Source organism: Cinclus cinclus, chromosome Z, assembly GCF_963662255.1.
Source record: "Cinclus cinclus chromosome Z, bCinCin1.1, whole genome shotgun sequence".
Lineage (NCBI taxonomy): Eukaryota > Metazoa > Chordata > Aves > Passeriformes > Cinclidae > Cinclus > Cinclus cinclus.
The window spans coordinates 72,374,935-72,387,711 of NC_085084.1; positions in this window are offsets into that span (position 1 = coordinate 72,374,935).

Below are 12,777 nucleotides of genomic sequence, written 5' to 3' on the forward strand. Positions count from 1 at the left end.
GGATTGTTCTAATCCCAGAATCCTAACACTGGCAGCAGCTGCAAACCTGGGTTTCTATATAAAACACATAAGGTATTTCTAGATAGTTCTGTATTACCACTGTTCTGTAAGGTATATAAAAGAAAAAAATCACTTTAAAAAATGGAGAGAAGGAAATAAGCTATTCTTGGGTAAATCTGCTTTTGACAGGTTGGGGCTATAAGACACTTACCCCTCCCACTAATGGAGTCTTGTTGCCCTGCATTCTGTAGGCTCTTTATCTGTCCCATTAGCACTCTGACATATCAGCTCTCCTCACCCTTCATATCTCATCAGTCTCAAGTCTCTATCTGTTCTTCAGTAGCTTGCCATATGGAGAAATCTGCCTCCTTCTGCACCCAGGTTTGCATTCTCAGACCTGCTTGGTTTGGTTGCTGACTGTAGGGCTGTGCAGTTATCTAGACACCTAGATGTTTGACAGCTCAAATGCCCACCATGTATGCACATAGCATCCCTCCAGTGCATATGCCATGAGGGGCAATGAGGTCCATGTCAGTCATGCATCATGGATCTCACTTATTCACACATCAGTCACCTGTTCTAGGAGACTACAGAGACTATTTTTTAGTCTCATAAATTTATATCAACAAAACTGACGATAAGAGTTGATATAAAGGGATGGAAAATTCCACATTAGTTTTTGTAGGCATTTCATTTTCAGCTAATCTTTCAAAATGTAGTAAAAAAGTAATTGCACAAGCACATTATGTATAAATGTGCTGGTTTACGCTGCGGGTAGGGCACACTAGGAAGTTTTTCTCCATAAGAACTTCCTCTGTGGATTGATGGGACCAATTGGAGGCTGGTTTAGTTGTTGACAGCCTGAGAAACCAATTGGAAAAGTCGGTTCTCTCCGTGAATCCCATTTGAAGCAAGTGAAGCCCGGGAAAGCTCTCTTGCATTGCCGACTTTTCAAAGGTAACACCGACCTGGCCCGGGCCCGCTTCCAATGCGGCCCAGGCGGGAGCGGCTCCAGAGGCTGCTGGGCCCCGTCTTTAACCAGGGGTCCCGGTGGCCAAGGGGAGCAGAGCCCATTGCTGGGATCCTCGCCCTTTTCCCGGTGTGTCCGTGGCTCGGGGGGCCCTGCCCTGCCCTGCCCCGGCTCGGAGCAGCCCTGGGGTGGCCGAGCCCGCCCGGCCGCCCTCACGGGCTGGGGGGAGGCAGCCGGGCCCGGTTCGGGAGAGCCCCCAGGGCTTTGTGTGCTGGGCAGGGCAGAGGGAGAACCCCCGGGCTGCGGCTGGAGCTGGGGGCGGGCAGCGCCGGGGGAAAGCCATGGACACACGGCCTTGGCACCCATTTCTCCTCTGGATGCGCTTTGCAGTTTTCGTCCTGCCCCTCCAGCGTGGCCCGGGCACCCTGAGATCCTGACACAGCTCCGGCATGGCCTGGCACAGCCCCTGCAACTTCTGGGTGAGGTTTTAACTTTTCCAATGCTCAGATGAGACTTACAGACCTTTGATCCTTCCTGGGGTGAGAGGAAAAAGAACAGAAAGGATACACCAAAGTCAATGAAGTAAAAGCTAAGTTTTTAGATGGAAGGAGAATGAGGAGACACCATGAAGGTTGGCTGAAAAATCTTTTTGTAAGTTATAGGGGTGGACTGTACTTCACGAAAAAATTCCTTTAAACCAAAAAAAGAAGAAAGACATGGTGGGGTGGAGCAAGGTGTAAAGTGTTTGAAGAATCCTTTGCCCCGAGGAAAAGAAGGGGATCTCTGTTTCTGGGAATGAAGTGTGAACAGAGAGAAGTGAGCTGGATACAACTTTTGCCTTTGAGTAGCTCATCCTTAAAAGTAACCCCATGACTTTTTAACATGGCCCGCAACTCAGGTCTGGAAAGACTGTGAAGTGGGAGGAAATTCATGATGGCAGATCCCAGCTGCTGTTAATCATGAAAAAGTGGAGTCAAGAGAGAACCGGCAATTTCCTCTCTTGGTAAAAGATCCTTACAGCTAAACAAAAAGAAACTCCTCTCCCTAAAGTGAACTGAAAAAGATTATTTAAGTAAGGAATTGACTGAAGTGTCCCTGTATGTTGTTAAGCTGTAACAAAGGGGGAAGAGGAACTGGTCTGAAAATCTGTTCTGAATTTATTATTAGTGTTTGTGTTGTTAATAAAGTTTTTTTTTTTTCTTTATTCCCTTTTTAAGTTTTAGGCCTGCTGTACTTTTACTCCTAATCCTATTTCACAACAAAAGGTAAATATGTTACAATTGGCAAACCTTAAACTATTACACTAAACTTTCCAGCCAACTCCAAGCAGGTCCTCACAGTACTGATTTTGCCTTATATATGCAGGAAATATTTCTGTTCTAAGAGTGTTTCTATCCACTTCGCCCATGGGGCAGAGCTAAAAATAGATATCAAAGATGACTTGTTAAGGCAAAATTGATTGCTTCAGCCTTACTTTTATGTGTTCACAAGCAGCAGAATTAACCCTTTTTTACTCTTCCCAGTGGAAGTCTTTCAGTTAGCTCCCCACTTTCATTCACTAGACAATTCTACATAAAATAACTTTGTGACGAGACCTCATCTACAAGATCTTGATGTTTTAGGTGAAGCTTTGCAATTACATGAAGGAGCTGAAGAGACTGGTTTATACAAGACTATACATAACTTTCAGCTAAAACCTTGATGCATAATAAAGTCTGAAAACTAAGGTCATGTCTTATCCATTGGTGCCATGGTCTTAAAAGTGATAATGCAGATAAGAGAATGAGCTTAATTTTAACAAGAAATTCACACAGAGGAGATATAAATGGGTCAGCACTGAATTTTTGAATTTAAGCCATTAACCTCCCTGGTTCTGTTGAATTATTGGTCAAAGAGTATCTTACAGTACAATGCAACTAAGTTGAGATTACTTTTATCTTACAGTACAATGCAACTAAGTTGAGATTACTTTAATGTAAACATTTTTCATTTGACCATTATTTCCTCCCATATCACTCTTTTTATCTGTCACTTCATCCTGTGGGATGAGGAAGAGAAAAGGCCTTTGCTCTATCCAAGCACTTTCAGCACTAATGAAAATGTCCCTATATTACCAACAATGTTTTCAGGACAAACACAGAACATGGCCCCATAATAATTTTTCTTCTATGAAGGAAATTAACTCTATCCCAGCCAAAACCAGTAGATCAACATTGGCACAAAATCAAAGCATGAAATGTCCTCATAGGTGTAAATATATAGTTAGTGGCACTTCAAACCCCTGTAATTTACAACTTTCAAGAGCCCCAAATTTCAAGACCTCTGTTTTTAAGTGGATGATCTCCAAGTGCTTTCCCATTCAATAAAACATTCTTCAACAAGGAATGGAGCACAGCTTAAGCCAACTTTCCATCATTTTTTGCTTGTAATTGTTTAATAAATTATCATCTGGTAAACATTAAGCATCCACTTTTGCTCTTGAAATCAAACCAAATTATCTTGAAGACATTTTCTTGGCTCAAGAAAATTTGGGCCAGCAAGTGGGTTCTGGGTTAGAAGTGCAAACTGTAAAATGATGAATTTAACAGGGATGGTAAAGTCCAATGCCATTAACTAGTACAGCTCATCAAGCATTTTTCTTGTATTAATTCTCTTGAAAGGGAGCAATGCTATAACTCAGAATTGAAGTAATCCTGTGTTTATTAAGTTTGTCTTCAGACTCAAGTATATGCTAATAGTGAAACTTCAAGTCCTGACTAGACAACCTAGTGATCATCTATGACAGTGACTACATCAGTGAGCAAGGGCAGAGATACCACTGTAATTTATTCTGGATTTCTGTAAAGCCTTTGACATGGTCCCCAAAAACATTCTTTTCTCTGAATTGGAGAGAGATGGCTTTACTGAGTGGACTGTTGGATATGAAAATTGTTGGATGGTCACATCCAGAGGCTAATGGTTAACAGCTTGGAGTCCTGAGGGACATCAGTGACAAGCCATGTCCCTCAGGAGTCTGTACTGGGCCAGTGTTATTTCATATCTTCATTAATGACATAGATAAAGGAATCCAGTGCACCCTCAGCAAATTAGCAGATGACACCAAACTGAGTGGTGCTGTTGACACCACTGAAGGATGGAATGCCATGCAGAGGGACCTGGACAAGCTCAAGAAGTGTGTCCATGGGAATCTGATGAGGTTTAACAAGGCCAAGTGCTGGTGCTGCACCAGGGTCAGATCAACCCCTGGTATCAGCACAGGCTGGGCATGAACAGACCCAGAGCAGCCCTGCCCAGAAGGACTTGGGGATGCTGTGGGTGAGAGGCTGGACATGCCCCAGCCATGGCACTCACAGCCCAGAGAGCCAAACATGTCCTGGGCTGCATCCAGAGCCCCGTGGGCAGCAGGGCAGGGAGGGGATTCTGCCCCTCTGCTGAGACCCACCTGGAGCACTGCATCCAGAGCTGGGGTCCAGCACAGGAGGGACAGGGACTTGTTGGAGTCAGTCCAGAGGTGGAATGAAGCACTTCTCATATCAGGAAAGGCTGAGAGACTGGGATTGTTTAGATTGGAAAACAGAAGGCTTCAGAGTGATCTAATTGTGGCCATCCAATACCTGAAGGGATCTTACAAGAAATTTGAAGAAGCACGAGTTACAAAAGCATGTAGTGACAGGACAAGGGGGAATTTATTCAAATTAAGGTACTATGTTTAGATTAGATATTAGGGAGAAATTCTTTACAGTAAGAGTGGCGAGGTACTGGCACAGGTCGCTCAGAAAAGTTGTGGATGCCCTATCCTTGGAATGTTCAGGCCAGGTGAGATGGAGCTTGGTACAAACTGGTCTACTGAAAGGTGTCCCTGCCCACCGCAGGGAGGTTGGAATGAGATGATCTTTAAGGTCCCTTCTGACCCAGGCCATTCTATATTTCTAATTTAATTTTAGAAAGACATTTATGGATATATTGGAACAAATGGACAAATATTATTGAAACGTACATGTACAATTACTGCCAGTGGTTGATTCTCTCACTCTGTCCCTATAGTATGATTAGTGATAGTAAAAGGAGCACTGATTTTGGACATATTGTCCAGGATTTTCTCTTATCCCTTTAGAGACTTAAAAAAAACCCCAAATCTGTTCCAAGACATATTCTAAAATGCTTGTGTCAGTTTGTATGTACATCCCGAATAGACTTCCATGGTATCTATACATCTGGGTATGAATTATAGGTTAGAAAACCAGATCATTTGTTCTTTGGCCATTTTCCATTGTAAGTACCTTGCTATTTAAAGCAGAAGCAGCTGGAATTGTTTAAAAGATGCATAATGTTTCACAGGTACTATGGCCTCCAGCAAGATATCAGTCAATTGCAGGATAATAAAAGGGCATTTGTCACAACTGGCAATTCTTCATTTGAATGTCTTTGAAATGAGATCTGAAACTCTGCTACTACTGTAGTGGTTGCAATTCCCAACTTGATAAGGCATCTGAAAATAATCTCTCAATGACCAGTGATTAGTACATGCTCTCCATTTATCAATGTATTTTCAAGGTCACTCAAATATTTACAACTGTGCCTCTTTTTATTTCTTGAAGTGAAAAATCAATCTCCAAAGATAGCCACACACATATAGGAAAAAGAATGGAAAAAGAAGGAGAGGAAATGAAATATTAAAAGGTAAACTAAGAAGGGTTTCTATACCTGACACATAACTTTGTCTGGGAGCATGTGAAATCTATTGCAAGTTTATTGTTTGGTTTTTTTTTGTTTTGGTTTTTTTTTAACTTTACTTTGCATGAATAGTCTTGTTTCAAAATGAAAGAGTGTTTGGGAAGTACAAATTTCCTCAGACTTCCCTATTTAGTACTTGGAAATATACATACATATTTTAAGTAAGACTATATTTTAGTGAAAATAAACATTAATGACCCTACCTCAAGGTTTTCTTACAATAGTTTTACTAACTCTACAGCTACCATGAAAGATGTATGTAGAAAGGTCACCAGAAAGAATATTATCCTCACCACACAGAATATGGTCAGGAGCTCTGTGTGCAGGTTCATGGAGGGATATACATGAAGAAGAAGAAGATGTTAGAAGGCTCATTAAAAAGGAAGGAGTCAGAAATCCCATCAGAGCCTATATCAGTGTTCTATTAGCAGCAGGCACCAAGGTTTGATTGATTTATTGACTTTTGTTAAAGACAGATGCCTTGTGCTTCTCAGGGTGAAGTTTTAGCTGTTGCAACTGAATCTAATGGCTTTCTACCGCCAGAACTTGAAAGCTCCTTTTCGTACTCCTTCACCCCTAGTTCAACCCAAATGTTCCTAGTCCTTCCCTGGCACCCACCCTTGCCCTGCTCAGTCTCTGTGGTGATGCAGATCAGCTTGCTAATGAGAGAAAGTTAGTCCAATCCAGAGAGAGAAGTCTTTCCTCCCAGGTTAGACAGATAAATCAGTTTACAGAGTGGCAACCACACACCAAAATCTGTGCAAACACAAGGAAGGGGCTGCATAGTAGGAGTGAGGGGAATTGAAGCAGGAGAGGTTTTTCCTTCTGGCAGCAGTGAGACATGGGGTTGGCCCAGCTAATCAGCTAACACCTAATCACCCCAGGGGCTTTAACCCTGCAGAGCCATATTTCAATAAGGCCAGACCAAAGCATGTAGAAGTCATATATCACTTTCTCTACCATGACCTAAAAATCACATTCTAGGTCAAAAAATAAATATATTATAAAATCATCCATTCTTTTATTTGCCTTCTCAGAATGTGCTTTTCATTCTACCAGATTTTGTTTTAACATCAGCAATGAGGTAATAGAAACACAGAACAAAACTAAGGCAAACTTTTCACAAGCCTTGAGAAAACAGATATTTAGTTGACTTTTCCTTTTTTTTCTTTCTTTTCAGGACCAAGTTAAGTATCATGAGACCAGTGGTAAAACTCAGTGTGCAAGAATTCTCTTTCTGCCCTACATTGTCTTACATCAGATGAAGCAAGACAAATGTTAGGGGTGGTTTTTTGTGCTGGCCTTACCCAATTATATGAGGCTAAAGAAAGTTTTACTTCCTTTTGTTGTCATTTTTCTAAGACAGATGCTTCTGTAGAAAGAAATTTAGAGGAGTAGAAATAAAGGCTTGATTTTATTTTCTCTTTCTGTCTTTTCAGTGTTCGTCTCTTCTGTACAGCCAGTGTCATATAAGTTACATTATTATACAAGTATATGTCAGTCTACTGTTATGGTGAGTATACAGTGGAATTGCTCCTGATTTACAGCAAACAAATGAAAATTATTTCTATATATCTCAGGGCAAATCAAATACCAGTATGTTTTCCTTTTTAGTTAATCTCTTTGTATAGCATAACCTCCAGATGGTGAATGACTGTTTGCAAGGGTAAACTTGTGTTAGACATCAGCACTACTTTTTCATTACATCTTTGAACACAGTATATTGAAGTGGAGGAAATGACTTAAAGCTGAGAGTTATTTATTGGGTGAAGCATTTAGTATGAGACTGCAGACAATTACAGAAATGTTTGCTCCTGTACTGAAGCACAGAATTGCTCCATTAGCTCAGTGAAAGAGAAAGGGTCTGAGAAGAAATACAGCAGCAGTTTGCTCCCACAGCACATTTTTTTCCTTTCATTACTAAGATATCAAGCACAATTTAAGTGTGCCAGCAGTGACTAGCTAGTTAGCAGTGACTAGCAGTTAAGAAACCGTGCCACTGAACAAAACACATTTTGTATTATAATTTGTTATATCTTAAATGTATTTCAGAGCCAAGTGTTTAATAACCTTGGAGTTTCTAGACTAAATTTCATGTAGACACTCAGACAGCAAAATTGTGGTTCATGGTCTTTTTGTGACTTTCTGCACATGAAATCTAGTTTTTAAATTTCACGTATTTGAATTCCTGTGTTTTTAATTAGTTGTGCACCTCTAGTTCACAAAATTTGAGGCTGATTCAACATTTAGGTTAAGAAATTTAAGATAAGAAGGAGTATGCGTAGCTGCAAATAGTAATATCATGGTACTTTGTTCATACAGTTGTTAAGCTTCACTTCAAAAGTGATAAATAAATTCTTTCCACTCCTTTTTGGCAGGCTATTTTAGATGCATGTGCCTAAAATCACACTTATTTCCTGGCCACATTAATTCACAGGCAGTTGAATATTTCACAAGTTGCATATTTCGAGATTTAAGATTTGGTTACCAAATTTCATTTCACAAGTAGTGAAGTTGCATAAGCACATGCACAAAGCAAATTTCAATAGTATTAGACAAAAAGCTTAAAGAATCAGGAGCAACCCTTAAATAACAAAATATACTGAAAGATTCAATACACACAGCAAATACAGGGCATGAAGACAAGCTGTCAAAAATTAAATCAGGAATTAAATTTTTTTTCCTAGCTATTTGTAGCAGTTTTAAGAATGGCTGAATCAAACTAATCTTAGTTATCAGGTGACCCTTTATAAATAAGCATGAAGAGGAGCAAATTAAATTTCTTACAGGAAAAAAAAACCAGTTTTGAAAATATTTCTATACATATGGAAATAAAATATATATATTTTATGTTTATATGAGTTCTAGATACATTTGTCTAGAGGTGTGTTCCAAACAGAGCAGATGCCATCTGATTCTTTTTGAATGCCAGGGGAAGCAGGGTGGCTCTGGAGCTGTAGGTGTCCTTCCCCTTGAGCACATTTGTTCCCCTGTGCAACGGGCAAGGTGTTCCATCCAACCCAAGGGAAAGGCCTTTGTGCTGATGGGACTAGGGCCAAGCTTCTCTCAGCTGTCTTCTGTTTCAGAATAGATTGGGAATGGATGAAGACTCTGCTTGCCCTGGTGAACTGGAAGCAGTATATCACTCCCTCCCTCAGCAGTGATGGAGGGGCTGCGCACGTGGAGCGCGGCTGATCCCATCAGCCCCATGGCACAACTCCCAGGGCATTGCACAAGCAAGCACGGGGGTCACCGCTCTGCTCCTTCCTCAGGGACACAGCTGTTCAGCCCTTCCTTTTCTTTTCGACATCAGGCTTCTTTCTCTGCTTCCCAGGAAATGGGGAATCCTTTCTTCCAATTGTTTATGGGATATCCTGAGTTGGAAGGGACCCAAAAAGACCATCCAAGTCCAAGCAATCTGGGGTCAAAGTCCAGGTGGGCAAGACCTCATCACTTAATTTTCTCATTTGGTAAGGCATCCTTTGGAAAGGACTGCTTGTTCACAGTGTCCCTTCTGCAGAGAGTGTCAAGGGTTGCAGGTTCTCTACTTTTTCATGACTGTGTTTGAGAAGAGGAGACTGGATGACAAGCTGGAATGATAAGCAGGGATTTTTGAGCTTTATATGGTGATATAAAAGAAAAAAAGCAAACAAAAAATACACTAATGGAAAAAAAACCAACATTGAGAATCTTCTGATTTTGTTGTGGTTTTTCTCATTGTTCCAGGATACCCTGATCCAGTTTGCTGAGCTCTGCTGGTATCCTTGTATTTTAGTGACTGTATGCAGAGACAACAGAGATAGAATTTCCATGTTTCAAAAGATCATAATTTGGTTAATTATAGAAGCTGCCATTTGAGCAAAGGAACTCCACTTTCCTAAGTGGTTTTAAAATACTTATTTCAAACATCAATTTTACGTTGACATTAAAACAAATATACTAGAAAATAAGCCCCAAAACAAAAGGACAAATTGGGACTGAACTTTTTAATTTATATATGTTTTCTGACTAGATATGTCCACTTTCTGCTACCTACAAGCTGGTGATAATTCTGGTGGGAAAAAAACAAACAAACCAAGAAACCACAGAGCAGCAGCAAAAGTCTGGTCAGCAGGGAAGTGTGTTACAGCAAAGAAAGTACTTAACCACTTGTAGCCCTTGTCCTGCTGACTCCAGGTCAAGAAATATGACATAAATCCTTCCCTTACTCATTGGAAACATGAGAGAGGCCTTAAGCATCAAGGCAGCATTTCTACCAAATGTGGCTGGAATTGTCCCTAGAATATTTGATCACTTTATTTCCACATAATATATCTCTAACAGACTGAGAATTATTTTCTCATAGATGTCATTGTATGTCTGTGTCAAACACTGTAACATTCCTATTTCATATCCCAGAGGATTATAAGACTATTTTCATATATTAAAATTTGGAAAGTTTTACCTGCCACTGCTGTGTGCCATGTGAATATGATTCTAAGAATTATTTTTAAATCATTAAGGCTAACAACTTCCATCATCAAAACTAAATGCTGAGACATGTTCCTGGCATAAATTGCCCCCATGGCTCTGGAAACAAATACAGCATTAAGAAAATCCACACTTAACATCAGTAGATTAGTGAGTATGGGACACACTGCTGGAGTGACTCACAGAATAAATATTTCTGAGGCAACTTTCACTACTCATTCCTTCTGGCAAGCTCCAGGTCACTTCTCTGTGTCAGTTTATCTGACTACACCATGGCAAAAACAGTCTGGAACTCTGATGAAAATTAATGAGAACAATTTCAACTGTCAGCAAGAGCATTTGGCACATCCTGGAGAAATCAAGCTGCACAAAGTCTTCTGCAGTGAACTTGCAGTCTAACTGAGGGTGCAAGTGCAGTCTGTCAACATAGAGAAAACACAGTAAACCTGAGTATACCAGACACAATGCAGGAACTGTACAGTGGCATTTTTTTATATGATACGTGCAAAAATTAGTTCAGAAAGCTGCATGGTACATGAACCAGGATTACTAAAAAATATTTAAAATACAGAAAAACCTGCCTCTTCTTATGCCAGACCTCACTGCATTTTCCAGCTTCAGCCAGGGAGCTCTGTAGTACGTTGAGGTGCCTGCAACCAGTCCTGTCAACAGATCTGTGGATTTCATGAGCGTAACAAAGTGAAAAGGGGATAGAATGCAGTTTTTTTCCATTCTACTCAGTTTTACATAAAACTAAAATGTGGAATGTTTTTTGCCTGTGCAGATTAAACTAGAATAACTTGGAGATAATTCCTTTCCCTGGTATCATATTAAAAAAAAAAAATCATTTTACATGCACTTACTTCTAAGAAGATTTTGACCTTAACTCCAATGTGTTTGGTATTGATATATGGGCAAACTTCTGTGTGACAGATATAAATGAGGTTAATGAGATTTTGAACATGTTTTCAAGTAATTAATTTAATTACATTACACTGGGTTAAAGCGACCTTTAAAGGCCGCTCCCATGAGATCCTTTACAATTACTTGGGAACTATCTATGATTTTAAAAAGAGATAGCCTTACACACTGAAGAATCAGTAAGGAAAAATTGTCCATGTCCCCATGTTTGATGAACAACACAGCAGGATTTCAGATTCTAGCATTCCCTATTGAAGGGAGAAAACAGAGATAGAGTTTTCTACAGGTTTCCATTAATGGAGAACAAAAAGTTTGGCATCAATACCTGTAGAGAGACTTGGTGGGTTTTTTTTTCCCTTAACATTTACAAACACCTTTACTCTCAGCCTTAGAGGCGGAAATTTTCAAAATTATTGAACAGGCAAGCCCAACAGCTTGCTTACTTAACTATGTTTAGTTTTGTTTTACAATTTATGTTCAAGAGTGGGAGCAAAGTCAAAGTCTTTCTTTCATTAAAACCTTCAGAAACTTCCAGGTATGACACAGAACAGATCTGCTACACTCCCATTCTGTTCTAAAATACTGACATCCAGACAAGCAGAGATTACAATAGGTCCCCTGTCACCCTGCATCACAGGATACAGGAGAAAACTTGAGAAATAACAAGATCAGAAAGATAATTTTTAGTTTGTTCTTTTTTATGGTTAGAAAGGTTCAAAGAGGTTGCCCCAAACACCAGACTAAGTATGTACTACTAAACAAAAGAGCACCAAGAAACAAGTTAAAATGCTGTATAGTCTAGCCTTGTGGTCGTCATAGTAACAGAATTTTGCATAATGCTAACTAGCACTCACCAAGAGAAAGCTCAGGAATGGTTTGGAGGGTATCATCCACAAGAGAACACTTCCAGTAGGTGGTATGGACAAGACTGAGACAGGTGGCTGTTCCTCCAAAGCAGTCCCTCAGCATGGAGAGGGGTATTATGATGAATTGACAACATCAGGTTTTTTATTGAACTGCCTTGCCTTGGACTGCAGTGGAGGTACATGGCAGTCTGGGCTCCTTTGGCTGGTGCAGACTAACTTAATTGAATAGTGCATAACCTTTAGAAATAATCTACTTGAAATGACAAAATTATTTATGGGGACTTACTTTTCTCTCCAGGGCATCTGTTTTACTGAATACAATTAGTGGCACTGCTTCAGCACTTACTTTCTACCACTTTTCTACACATCTTTCATCAGCTCAACTTGAAACTTGCAGACTTAATAGACTGTGCACATGTAGAACAGTGAATATGTTTGAGCAATTGACATACTGATTAGGTTGTTTGTCTTTCTTCTCTTGATAACAGATGGGCAAATTCCACCTTTTTATGGCAGTATCTCCCATTAGCCTTAGCAATATTTGGACCCTCCTACCTTCAGACAATACCCAAAAATATATCTGTGTTTAATTATCTGTTTGTGATCTGTTGACTCCAGCTGAATTTCCTTGCCGTGTTTATTCTTTCCATGTGTGTTTTCTGCACGTCCTTCTCTTAGCAGCTTCACAAGCATGCACTACTTGAACAATTTATATAGGTCTTCATTATCCTAATTTACTGTAAATGGGGTGCTTTATGTAGCTAACAGAATCAAGTCTTGCGTAGATGTTTAATTCAGCCTCATAGACTTCATTAA